This window comes from Procambarus clarkii, chromosome 90 (genome assembly GCF_040958095.1).
Source record: "Procambarus clarkii isolate CNS0578487 chromosome 90, FALCON_Pclarkii_2.0, whole genome shotgun sequence".
Classification (NCBI taxonomy): Eukaryota; Metazoa; Arthropoda; class Malacostraca; order Decapoda; family Cambaridae; genus Procambarus; species Procambarus clarkii.
Genome location: NC_091239.1, coordinates 1,271,304 through 1,285,500, shown reverse-complemented (window position 1 = coordinate 1,285,500; position 14,197 = coordinate 1,271,304).

Sequence of the window (14,197 nt, the reverse complement as noted above, 5' to 3'; positions counted from 1 at the left end):
CTGAAGTTGAGTCTCTTGTCTAGGAATAAGCCAAGAAACTTTCCATCATTTTTATTGCTAATGTTTACATTTTCTATCTGAAGCTGAATTGCATTTGTAGATTTGCTTTCAAATAGGATGTAGTAGGTCTTTTCTATGTTAATTGTTAGTTTGTTGGTTGACATCCATAAGTGGACTTTTTTTAGTTCATTATTAACAACATCATTTAATGTATGTGGGTTGGGGTTGGAGTAGATGAGGGTAGTATCATCAGCAAACAAAATAGGTTTCAGAATGTTAGAGACATTAGGCAGATCATTGATGTATACAAGAAATAGCAGAGGTCCCAAGATGCTGCCCTGTGGCACTTCAACGGTTATTGGTAGAATGGGAGAGGTTATATTATTGATGGCTACACATTGGTGTCTATCACTAAGATAGGATTGGATATAGTCCAGTGCATGGCCTCGGTTTCCATAATGATGGAGTTTACATAAGATGTAATCGTGATTAACAGTATCAAAGGCCTTTCTCAGGTCAATGAAGAGTCCAATCGGAAACTCATTTTTGTCAAGGGCTGAGCAAATTAAATCAAGGAGACTAATAATTGCATCGTTGGCACTCTTTTGAGAGCGGAAGCCAAACTGACAGGGGCTAAGAATGTCGAATTTTACGAGATAGGAGTAGAGCTGTTTGTAGATAATTTTTTCAAATATTTTTGATAGAATGGGTAGGTTCGATATTGGTCTATAGTTGTTTATGTCTGCCGAATTACCTCCTTTATGAACTGGCGTTACTCCTGTTTTTTTAAGGATATCAGGGAAGGTATGACACTCAAGGGATTTGTTCAAGAGCAGAGCTATAGGTGGCGCAAGGGCATTGGAGGCGCTCTTGTATACAATGGATGGGATTTCACTGATGTTTCCAGCTTAGGTTTTTAGTGAGTGTATGATGGACACAACATCTGTCGGGCTGACTGGTGAAAGGAGAAGAGAGTTTGGATAGCTGCCTGAGAGATATGTGTTGATATGTGTCTGAGTCTGTGGGATTTTACTTGCAAGGTTAGCACCAATCGATGAAAAGAAGCTATTAAATTCATTCGCCATTTCTAAGTCAGATGACAATGTAAGGCCATCCTTAGAGAGTGTTATCTGGTTGTAACCTAACCTAACCTATTATAATACGTTAGATTAGGTTAGGTAGCCGAAAAAGTGAGGTTAGGTTAGGTTAGGTAGTCGAAAAAACATTAATTCATGAAAACTTGGCTTATTAGGCAAATCGGGGCTTGCATAGTAGGCTGAGAAGTGCGTTCTGGCTACTAGGTAAAACATAGATATATATGTCGTACCTAGTAGCCAGAATGCACTTCTCAGCCTACTATGCAAGGCCCGATTTGCCTAATAAGCCAAGTTTTCCTGAACTAATATATTTTCTCTAATTTTTTTCTTATGAAATGATAAACCTACCCATTTCATAATGTATGAGGTCAATTTTTTTTTACTGTAGTTAAAATTAAGGTAGATATATGACCGAACCTAACCAACCCTCCCTAACCTAACCTAACCTATCTTTAAAGGTTAGGTTAAGTTAGGTAGCCGAAAAAGTTAGGTTAGATTAGGTTAGGTAGGTTAGGTAGTCGAAAAACAATTAATTCATGAAAACTTGACATATTAGGCAAATCGGGGCTTGCATAGTAGGCTGAGAAGTGAGTTCTGGCTACTAGGTACGACATATATATATATATATATATATATATATATATATATATATATATATATATATATATATATATATATATATATATATATATATATATATATAAAGACATATGTCGTACCTAGTAGCCAGAACGCACTTTTTGGCCTACTATGCAAGGCCCGATTTGCCTAATAAGCCAAATTTTCATGAATTAATGTTTTTTTGACTACCTAACCTACCTAACCTAATCTAACCTAACTTTTTCTTCTACCTAACGTAACCTAACCTTTAAAGATAGGTTAGGTTAGGTTAGGTAGGGTTGGTTAGGTTCGGTCATATATCTACGCTAATTTTAACTTCAATAAAAAAAATTTACCTCATACATAATGAAATGAGTAGCTTTATCATTTCATAAGAAAAAAAGTAGAGAAAATATATAAATTCAGCAAAACTTGACTTATTAGGCAAATCGGGCCTTGCATAGTAGGGCAAAAAGTGCGTTCTGGCTACTAAGTACGACATATATATATATATATATATATATATATATATATATATATATATATATATATATATATATATATATATATATATATATATATATATATATATAACGACATATATATATATATATATATATATATATATATAACATATATATATATATATATATATATATATATATATATATATATATATATATATATATATATATATATATGCGAACAAGCCTGAATGGTCCCCAGGACAATATGCAACTGAAAACTCACACCCCAGAAGTGACTCGAACCCATACTCCCAGAAGCAACGCAACTGGTATGTACAAGACGCCTTAATCCACTTGACCATCACGACCGGACATAATGAGGTGATAGCCGAGGCTATTTGAACCACCCCACCGCCGGCACTCGGATAGTTATCTTGGGCATAGCATTTTACCAAATCACCTCATTCTTTGGGGCACACGTGAGGAACACAAATGCGAACAAGCCTGAATGGTCCCCAGGACAATATGCAACTGAAAACTCACACCCCAGAAGTGACTCGAACCCATACTCCCAGAAGCAACGCAACTGGTATGTACAAGCTTACCCTACAGAGTTCTTCCTCTGTAGGGACTCTGAAGAACTCTGTAGGGTAAGGCAGGTTCTAGTCAATAACGGTTTCTCCAATGGTTTCATCGAAGACATCATAAGAAGGAAAGTGAAAAGCCATGCAACCTCCGAAGAGACAACTAACACAACACCTATACCCCCTATTAGACTATTTTACAGGAACTTCTTTTCCACAGCTCATAAAACAGAGGAAAGGGTCCTGAAAGATATTGTTAATAGAAACGTTATCCCTACAGACAAAAATCAGAGGATACAACTGACGATTTACTATAAAACCAGAAAAACGGCCAGCCTACTCATGAGAAACTCTCCAGACACGAAACAGAACGCTTTAAAAGAGACTAACGTCGTCTATGCCTTCAAATGCCCACTTGGGGACTGTAAGCTCCAAAAAACCCAGTATATAGGCAAGACAACAACATCTCTTTCTAGGCGTTTAACGATGCATAAACAACAGGGCTCCATTAAGGAACATATAATCTCTTCCCATAACCAAACCATCGCCAGAGAAATCCTAGTAAACAACACAGAAATCATCGATAGATACAGCGATAGCAGGCGGCTTGACGTTTGCGAGGCACTACACATCAAGAAGTCAACACCAGCAATCAACAGCCAATTATTGCACAACTATATTCTACCCACCTCAAGACTCCGCTCCAATATAGAAGCATCAAGAAATATGGACCAATAGGCTTTCTACAAACACTTCTATTCAATATCCATTGTTTCGTGTTCTGTCTTGTGTTGATACTTTTAATACCCTATTAATATCCTCTAATGCCACATCATCCTTCCCACCTCACTCAAATGTAATGCCACATCACCCTTCCCACCTCACTCAAATGTAGATATAAAATCAGGGAAACGCAAGTTCTAATCAGTTGTGTATTTGTGAAGTCTTTGAAAATGTAATAAGTTTTACGAAACGCGCCCGTGTCGCGTCAGACTAGAAATAAAAATGAATTTTGGAGAAGTGATTTTTGATTTACCTCCAACAGTGAAGCATAATGTACGAAAGATTGAGAAAATTCGTGTTAGAATTATTAATCTTACTTTTTCGGTCATATTTAATAAAATATGTCTACAGGAAAGACTGCTACCAAAATATACTAATATATATATATATATATATATATATATATATATATATATATATATATATATATATATATATATATATATATATATATATATATATATATGTCGTACCTAGTAGCCAGAACTTACTTCTGAGCCTACTATGCAGGGCCCGATTTGCCTAATAAGCCAAATTTTCATGAATTAATGTTTTTTCGACTACCTAACCTACCTAACCTAACCTAACCTAACTTTTTTGGCTACCTGACCTAACCTAAACTATAAAGATAGGTTAGGTTAGGTTAGGATAGGTAGGGTTGGTTAGGTTCGGTCATATATCTACGTTAGTTTTATCTCCAATAAAAAAAATTTGACCTCATACATAATGAAATGGGTAGCTTTATCATTTCATAAGAAAAAAATTAGAAAAAAAATATTAATTCATGAAAACTTGGCTTATTAGGCAAATCGGGTCTTGCATAGTAGGCTGAAAAGTGCGTTCTGGCTACTAGGTACGACATATATATATATATATATATATATATATATATATATATATATATTTGATAAAGTTTGTGAGGGTACCACCTCTGGTGCCAATGTGGGGACCCATAGCCTGGGAGAAGAAAATAAAAAGTATTCAGAGGAGACCTTGTGGTTTCTCACTGAACACTAATATTATCTTCTCCTACCACCCCCCTTCTTTTGTATGTACACATATATATTTGCTTTATTTGAACTTTGTTACAAAAAAGGAGTTACATATAGGTTACAAAGATGGTTATCATAGGTTGTCGAGTTCCTCCAGCTCCTCAGATGGCGGACAGGAACCCTGGATGCAGTGCGCATTTCCCCTCTGTATCGCCACGCTGAGGCGCTGGAAAAGAAAGCTGGCAGCTCTAGGGTCCCTTGTTGTTTCAATGAGCCTAGAACCCAGTTCCTTCAAAAAACTGGTAGCACTTTTACCCCAGGCGCCGAGTGTCTCAGAAGCAATAGGGACAAAATTGTAGTGGTGATCCAGTTCTCTATACTTACGGGATTTGGTTGCTTCCTTGTGGGTGGCAGGACCACCTGGTTGTGCATATATATATATATATATATATATATATATATATATATATATATATATATATGTATGTTTGGCAACATCTGTTTGCAATGTTTGGCAACATATGTCTAGCCACCTTTGCAAGGAGAGACAAAACCTTAGCTGCCTCAGTCATCAAAGCTATAAATGATTTTCCCAGGGAGGACAACCAGGTGCGCCTTCCCACTCGCGCGAGAAACACCCACGGCAGGAAGAGCAACAGTGGCATATCCGAGACATCAAAAATCAGAACATCAGTCACCAAGAAAATAGAAGAAGGAAACACTATTGGCGCAATACGAGTCATCACCAGTGAGGACTCAATTGCCGAAAGAGAAGCCGCAACAGCTCAAGCCCTAAGGGAGAAACACCCACCCAGGGCTCCGCGTGAGGACGATATTGTACATGTGGGGGCTACCGGAGCAGAACCTCTCTGGGTGGCTGAATCTGTGGTCCATAAAGCAGCCATGTCCTTCCCAACAGGATCAGCAGGTGGGTTCACAGGACTAAAACCCAACCACCTCAAGCAAATGCTCAACCCTGCACTGGGTGACATTGCAAAGAACCTCTTGGTGGAACTAACCAGATTCACCAACACATGTCTAGCTGGCAACATACCAGCGCCCATAAGACCTATCTTTTTTGGAGCATCTCTCTGTGCTCTAAAGAAAAAGGATGGAGGGGATCAGGCCAATAGCTGTGGGCAATTCTCTCCGGCGTCTCGTCGCAAAGGCTGCTGCAAGAACAGTTAGTGATGCAGCGGCCAACATGCTGAAGCCAAAACAGCTCGGGTTCGGCATTCCACAAGGGTGTGAGGCGGCAGCCCATGCAGCTCGAGCCTTCATCGCCAACATCAGAGACGAAAAGGCCCTTATCAAGCTAGATTTCAAAAATGCCTTCAATTTGGTGCGGAGGGATGCTGTACTCCGTGCGGTTCATAGTCATTTCCCTTCCCTCTACCCTTTTGTACATTCATGCTACAGTATGGATCTTAAGCTACTTTTTGGCGAACATGAAATTGACTCGCGAGAAGGCGTCCAACAGGGTGACCCCCTTGCTCCTCTCCTTTTCTGCTTAGTCATCAAACAAGTCACAGAGGTCCTGTCCAGCGAGCTTAACATCTGGTTCTTGGATGATGGTACCCTAGCTGGTTCCCTAGACTCCCTCCTGGAGGACATCAGAAAAATCCAGGAGCAAGGTGCAGTTTTAGGCCTCACCCTGAACCCTTCTAAATGTGAAATAATATGTTCCAACCAGGGCATCGTAGAGAGAATAGAGGGTCTTCTGCCAAATATCCATAAAACTAAACCTGAAGACAGCACACTCCTAGGAGCTCCCCTGGGGTTGAAAGCCATCGATGAGGTCCTTGATAAGAAAATCGCCGACCTTAAGAGGATGGATGGGAGGATTGAGGATATTGATGCTCATGATGCACTCTACCTCATCACCAGATGTCTGTCCCTCCCCAGGTTAACCTACTTTCTGAGGTGTTCACCATCTTACAGTAGCCAAAAACTAAGTGAGTATGACCGGTTACTGAAATCAATGCTAGAAAAAGCCCTTAACCTCTCTCTCGATGACCTACAGTGGAAACAAGCCTCTCTTCCCGTATGACTTGGGGGCCTCGGAGTTCGAACAGCAACGCAAATCGCTGTTCCAGCCTTCCTATCCTCCTTATCAGCATCCGACGACCTTGTGAAGGAAATTCTACCTGCCCACTTACATCAGCTGGCAGGTGTACATGATCCCAATTTTACACGCTGTGCCACAGAGTGGGCCTCTCGTGCAGGCCAATCACCTCAACCACCATCCACAAAAGCCCACAAGCAATCCAGCTGGGATGGTCCCATTGTAGACCAAGTTGCTGCAGAGTGCCTGGGTGCAGCAACAACACATGACATTGCTCGCCTCACAGCAGTAGCAGCACCATATGCAGGGGATTTCCTGTTAGCAACCCCAATGGGGCAATGCATCTCAGACGTTATGGGAACAATGAGGTATTGACCTTCCAGTCGCCTGTACTTGAGTGATTTTGCTATTTCCCTGTGGTTGGCCGCACCACCTGCTTGATCAGCTCCGAGGTGTACATAGGTGTCAGCCAGGGTGGATACACATGTATAGTCCCACACCAACTGTCTACCCTCCTTCCAGGAGTATATGGTGATGCCATCAGGGCAAAGTGCGGGGAAATTCGGGTTTTAGACCTCTAGGATGCGAGGTTCTCTCTCCGCTGGGCACCGAGCTGAGACGAGGCTTCTCTTGATGATGTCAATGACCTCGTGTGTCTTGCATGCCAGCCCTTTGTGCTTCCGCAATGCAACCCATGCAGTCCATATTGGTATGCTTCCACCCTATTGCTAATACACTTGTATTCATTGTGAATTGGTGCACCAAGGCGGAGGGCCACTGCTACACGAAGGTATTTTGCATCTAAGCGCGTGCCCATTGCTGACATGGGTACTGCCAGGAGGAAGTCTCTTGCATGGGGGGCAAGCACTGCTCTGAGGCGGGCTTTCTCCTTGTCTGATGTTGCGGTGCTGAGCATGGCATCAGGTACTTTTTCCGCTAGAGGGTGGTCCCAGCCAGACTGTTTGTGTTTCTTTGTTGGCTCTATAATGGTTGTTGGGGCTGCAATAGCATCCCACTGGTTTGAACATTCAGTGAAAGCAGGATCGTGTATTCCTGCTGAATCTCTCAGGATTGCAGGTAAGATATCTCTGACGAGGTCGTGCGATGCATGGGAGGAGGAAAAAAGACTGGTAGAGCAATCTGGGAGGCTGTGCGGACACCAAGGCCGCCGAGTCTTACAGGAAGGGTTGCTTGCTCCCACTGAGAGTCGTCCAATGGCAGGTTCAGGACTTTCACCAGCATGGACCTCAGAAGGGTGTTATTGTTACGGCCCTACTGGGGCGTAACCGGGTTCTTGTCTGATGTTATTAGAGTTTGGGAATCCGGCCCCAAGTTAGTAGAGGCTTTCAAGGGGTGTGTTCCGTAACGCAAGTTTAAAGGGGGAGGGATACAAATGTTCTGATTTATATATATAATTTCACCATCACCATAAATAAATATATATCAGTCGCATGGGGGTTATAAATACACTATAATATACAGAGTTGTCTTCCTCTGAAGACACTGGATGCTCCACGGTGAGCACTTTGGGTAGCCCTGGTTCCTTCCTCTGTGGCCCACGATGAATCCTCTATGATTCTCTCGGCGAATCTACCCTGGCCACAGGCCAGCCAAATCACAGTTCCACTGGGTGCTCTGTCGTAGAGGCCTTCAACCACAAATCCAGCCTGAAGCTGGCAGGTTCCGATCAGCTCCGCTGTGTAGGCCACTCCACTACCGATACTAGGGTTGCGAGCCCTAGGCAGGAGCCTTGTGTGATCCCGCTGATCACTCTCCTCTCTAAGCACCACAGTGGCTAGTCTCTTCCACCAGCCAGCCCCGGATAAGGCGATTCCTGATACTGCCACGTCACAGGCAGGCTAACACTCAGCAGAGTTCGTCCGGGGGTGACTCACAGCTTCTTCAGAGCCAACTCGTGAGGAGACCTTGGCTGCCTTGGGTAGACTGATCCATCGTCCAATACAGCAGTCCCAGGTCGACTCTGTAATCAGACACGTCGTAAGTACTGGGACTAGGAAACCTCACTTACAGGCTTAGACACAAACGTCCACCTCTCTGCTCCATAGATGGCATTGCTGTCTAAGCACCACCTCACCAGAGGTCAGCAGCGGCTATGTTATGAGCTGATTAAGACGGGAATCCAGCACCTGTGGCCGGTATATCCCGTCCTCACTAGATGGCGTTGTCCATTTTAGGGGGTTTCGGGAGCAGACTCACAGATGGCGTTGTTGTCACTGCTCCGTGCTCCGACGCTGGACTCGGGTCCGTAACACCTCCCCACCAAAAAAAGAAATTGGTTTGGGTTTCTATAAAAGAAAGAAACAAAACAAATTAGTACGTGGGTACAACTCCAAACGGACTCACGTACACAATGGACTGGAGTGGCGAGGATGTCTTGTCTACAAAACTGTCCTAATGGGCAACTCTGGCATAAAGGAAACTTGAAGATGGAAGGCAATGACCTGCCTGATGCGACTTCCCGCACCCTCACTGAGATGTCAAGCAGGGGCATAATCTCACGTGCCTCGAGTAAGGATCGTGTATAGACGCGATCTGGAGCGAATCGACACTTCCCTGTGTCGTGGCATCGTTGATGGCTTGTCACAGACGGCATTTCTGGTACCGGTCCGGTAGTCCTTCAGGGAGCCGGGAACCTGGAATACAGGGGTCTGATAATCTAGAGTAACAGCGATTGTTGTTAAATCGGTACTTACAGCATAACCGTCTACTAGGTCCACGCCTAGTCCCAACAAGGCTGCTCGTACATCGAAGATGGTGTTCGCTCTGCCACCGTCAGGTCGACCAACGTTCCGTATAACGCCGAATCCAGGTTCGGCTATCACGCGGGGAGTGTCAACCTGTTGGAAACAGTTACTCATAATTTCATTTCCCATACCTCCTGTATCCACCATCACCTTCCATGTCCCTTCTTCGACTGCAACACTCACAGTGCACGTCTCTAATCCCTGGGATCTCTTTATGATGTTCATGGGAGCCATCATCTGTCGGGTCGTCCACTGGTCCTTACTGAGAACACACATGAGAACAAAAAATACCACTAAGAAACATTTGGTTAACTTAGGGATAAGTATCATGAGCCTGTAATGTCCATAGCCGGCTATATTCATTAGCCTGGTTTGGACCGAAGATGGCACTAGAACCTTAGCACACACTTCACATACCTCTGACGTCTGGGGAATCTCTGGCCGGTTCAGTATACATTGTACTTTGCCATACCGCAAGTACTCATCCACCTTCACTCCAGACTCTTGGGTATCCGTGGGTGCTTGTATACGAGGCCTCTCTTCTTGCTCAGTGGCTTCAGCCACCATAACCTCATGCTTCTTGTCGGGAGAAGAATCAGGAGACTCTGCTAGAATGCTCTCGATCTGTCGGGTAGAAGAAAGATTAAATACGTTATCTAATTTCATGTCTGTCTGTACCTGGATATTACCAATGCCTGCTGTTACCTCAAACCCTCTTGCTGTTTCGGCTGACTCTTCCACAATCTTGGGATGACTGTTGCTCCAATCTGTCACCAAGTCGTTGGCTAGTATCACGTCAATCCCAGCTATAGGCAAGGTATCAACTACTGCCAACGCACATGTGCCGATGAAGTAAGGCGAGTCTAGATGTACCGGCACTAAGGGGGCAACGTACCGCGTCATAGGAAACCCAACCAGGACAACCTTTTGTCTCCCGTCCACACTCACTCCCTCGGGTAACGAGTTTCTCATGATCAGGGACTGGGCTGCTCCTCTATCTCTGAGCACTACAACTGATCTACCAGTATGATCACTCGATACATACCCGCCTGAAGTGTGAGGGGCAAACAATCTTGGTCCTTCCTGACTAGTCGTAGACTGGCTTCCTATTGGTGGTGTCACACAGCCCATCAACATCACCTCGCTACGTGGGCCGCTACCTCTTCTTCCTCGGCACATAGCAGCTACATGCCCTTTCTGCCTACAAGTCCAACACACCAAATTCCTCCTCGGACTACGGTGTTTCGGACTGCTAGGGCTAGTCCTTCGAGGGCTACTAGGGGGCGTCTTCACAGCGCTTTGTGGGACGGGTCTTTCTTCGTCTTGACGAGGCTTGCCAAACAGATGTGGGTAATTCCTAGGGACATACCTAGTGGAAGACCTATGTGTTAGGATGTATTCCTCAGCCATGGTGGCTGCTGCACAAAAGGTCTCTACCTGTTGTTCTTCTAAGTACGTCTTCAGATCTCCAGACAGACAGTCTTTGAAGTCCTCTAACAGTATGAGCTGCTCGAGGTCTTCTTTGGTCTCCACCTTCCGAGAGGCACACCACTCCTGGAAAAGTCGTTCCTTGATGGTCGCGAATTCGGTGAACGTGTGCTCCGAGGTCTTTTTCAGGTTCCTGAACTTCTGCCTGTAAGCCTCAGGTACCAATTGGTATGCCATGAGCACTACCTTCTTCACTTCGTCGTAATCGCAGGAGTCATCAAGGGACAACGTGGAATAGGCGATTTGGGCCTTCCCAGTCAAGACGGACTGTATCTTGATGGCCCAATTCTCCTTTGGCCATTCCAAAGAGGCTGCAACTTTCTCGAAGGCTGTGAAGAACTTCTAAACTTCCTTCTCGTTGAACTTCGGGACCATTTTGATGTTCCTCACTGGATCGAAAATACTTGTGTCCGTTGTTTGCCTCCGACCACCTAATCGCAATACTTCTAGCTCATGTTGTCTCTCTTTTTCCTTTTCTTCTCTCTCTCGCTCTTCTCTTTCTCTTTCTCGTTCTTCTCTCTCTCGTTTCTCTTCTCTTTCTCGTTCTTCTCTTCTCTTTCTCGCTCTTCTCTTTTTCTTTCTCTATCTCGCTCTTCTTTCCTTTCTTCTAATTCTAAACACCTCATCTCCATTTCTTTCTCTTGTCTCTCTCTTTCCATTTCTAATTTCTTATCTTCTCTCTCTCTCGCTTTCTCTTCTCTTTCTCTAGCGATTTCTAGCTTTTTTCATTCTATTTCACAGTAGATCTCTAATTCACGCATTTTCACAGTGAGTAAACTTATATTCAGTTCACTCTCATCACTTTCAACGTCACTGCCCTTATCTTCCTTTTCAGTGGAAGCTACCTCCTCACTTTCCTTTATACTATGTGTCTCGCCTTCCTGTTTCTTTTCGGCCTTCAAATGTTTGTGAACCTTGGACAAGATCTCAACCCGGGAATCACTGGCACGTATCTTTATCTCCAGATAGGCACTCACTAGTACGAGTTCCTGTTTTCCCAGATATTTTAATCTGGCAAGACAGTCCTCCTTGCTCAGAAAGGCCTGAACATCGTCCAGATCGTCGATGGTCGCTTTTTCTGCCATTGTCACTTAGATGGAGCACTAGCACTTAACACACCGCTTCACTTTAGCACTTAATCGCACCTAACACCTCACTTGCTACTGTTGTGCGTAATCACACCGGGCACCGCACACTGCAATATTGCACTAAAGCACAGTGAGCACCGCGCAGGACGTATACCGTCCAAATAATTACAAACAGGGGGAATTATTTACAGGGGATTGTGCTACATCACCACCCCTGTCAAACATACTTGACAAGGGGTCGGATCCCGCTGGGGATGCCAGTTATGTTACGGCCCTACTTGGGCGTAACCGGGTTCTTCTCTGATGTTATTAGAGTTTGGGAATCCGGCCCCAAGTTAGTAGAAGCTTTCAAGGGGTGTGTTCCATAACGCAAGTTAAATTAAAGGGGGGAGGGATACAAATGTTCTGATTTATATATATAATTTCACCATCACCATAAATAAATATATATCAGTCACACGGGGATTATAAATACACTATAATATACAGAGTTGTCTTCCTCTGAAGACACTGGATGCTCCACGGTGCGCACTTTGGGTAGCCCTGGTTTCTTCCTCCGTGGCCCACGATGAATCCTCTATGATTCTCTCGGCGAATCTACCCTGGCCACAGGCCAGCCAAATCACAGTCCCATTGGGTGCTCCGTCATGGAGGCCTTCAACCACAAATCCAGCCTGTTGCTGGCAGGTTCCGATCAGCTCCACTGTGTAGGCCACTCCACTACCGATAGTAGGGTTGCGAGCCCTAGGCATGAGCCTCGTGTGATCCCGCTGATCACTCTTCTCTCTAAGCACCACAGAGGCTAGTCTCTTCCACCAGCCAGCCCCGGATAAGGCGATTCCTGATACTGCCACATCACAGGCAGGCTAACACTCTCAGCAGAGTTCGTCCGGGGGTGACTCACAGCTTCTTCAGAGCCAACTCGTGAAGAGACCTTGGCTGCCTTGGGTAGACTGATCCATCGTCCAATACAGCAGTCCCAGGTCGACTCTGTAATCAGACACGTCATAAGTACTGGGACTAGGGAACCTCACTTACAGGCTTAGACACAAACGTCCACCTCGCTGCTCCATAGATGGCGTTGCTGTCTAAGCGCCACCTCACCAGAGGTCAGCACCGGCTATGTTATGAGCTGATTAAGACGGGAATCCAGCACCTGTGGCCGGTATATCCCTTCCTCACTAGATGGCGTTGTCCATTTGGAAGGGGTTTCGGCAGCGGACTCACAGATGGCGTTGTTGTCACTGCTCCATGCTCCGACGCTGGACTCTGGTCCGTAACAGTTATATACATTTAACTTAGGGCTGCTGTAGGATGGAGAACATTTCAGAAAGTAGGTCAAATTAGGGAGAGATAGGCATCTTGTGAGGAGAAAGTGAGCATCATGGGCATCAATCTTGTCACTCCTGTCCATTATTCTCTTTAGATCAGTGATTTTTGCATTAAAGGACCTCTTCGATTGCTTGTGGGCCAATGGGGGGCACCTAGGAGAGTGCAGTCCGGTGGTTCGACAACGAGAATGTCTGGAAGTATGAACATCAGAAGTCCACCAGATAATAGGGTAAGGGAAAAGGACATTTCCTTGTTTGTGCCCGAAGAGGCAGAGAGCTTCTTCGAGCATTTTGAAAAAGTAGCCAGTATCAAAGAGTGGCCACAGGAGGAATGGGCCCAGCTGGTCCAGTTAAGATTGACCAGTGCTGCTAAAGAGGCATACACCCAATTGTCACTGGAAGAGTGCCAGGATTATGTCATAGTGAAGAACAGCATATTGCGCTCATTTCAGTTGACCTCAGAAGCTTATAGGAAGCGCTTTAGAGAGACGTTGAAAGTTGGAGAATGTACGTTTGCCGAGACAACAAGGGATTTGGAAAGACGATGTCAGAAATCGATTGAAGTTGACGGAGTTGGATCTTACACTGACCTGAAGAAATTGATGGTCATGTTAAAGTTCTTAGAAATGATGCATCCTGAGACAAAGTTCAAGATCCAAGAAGCAGGGATAAAGGAGTTGAGAGATGCTGCAGATAGAGTGGATATGATTACAGAAGCATACAAGAGATTTAAGGGAAACAGTGAAGAATGAGGTGAGATGCAGCAACGGCAGAGCCAATGGAGTCTGGGGAGGAAGAAGTTTTGGGGGACAGCTAATTTTAAGCCCCAGGAAGGGAAATTGCCCAGTCTGCCTGCTGGAGGTAAGCAGAAAAATAAAAATGTGCAGAGGAGACAAGAGTCCAGTGAAGCTCCTCATAGTACGAGTAGTACATCTGG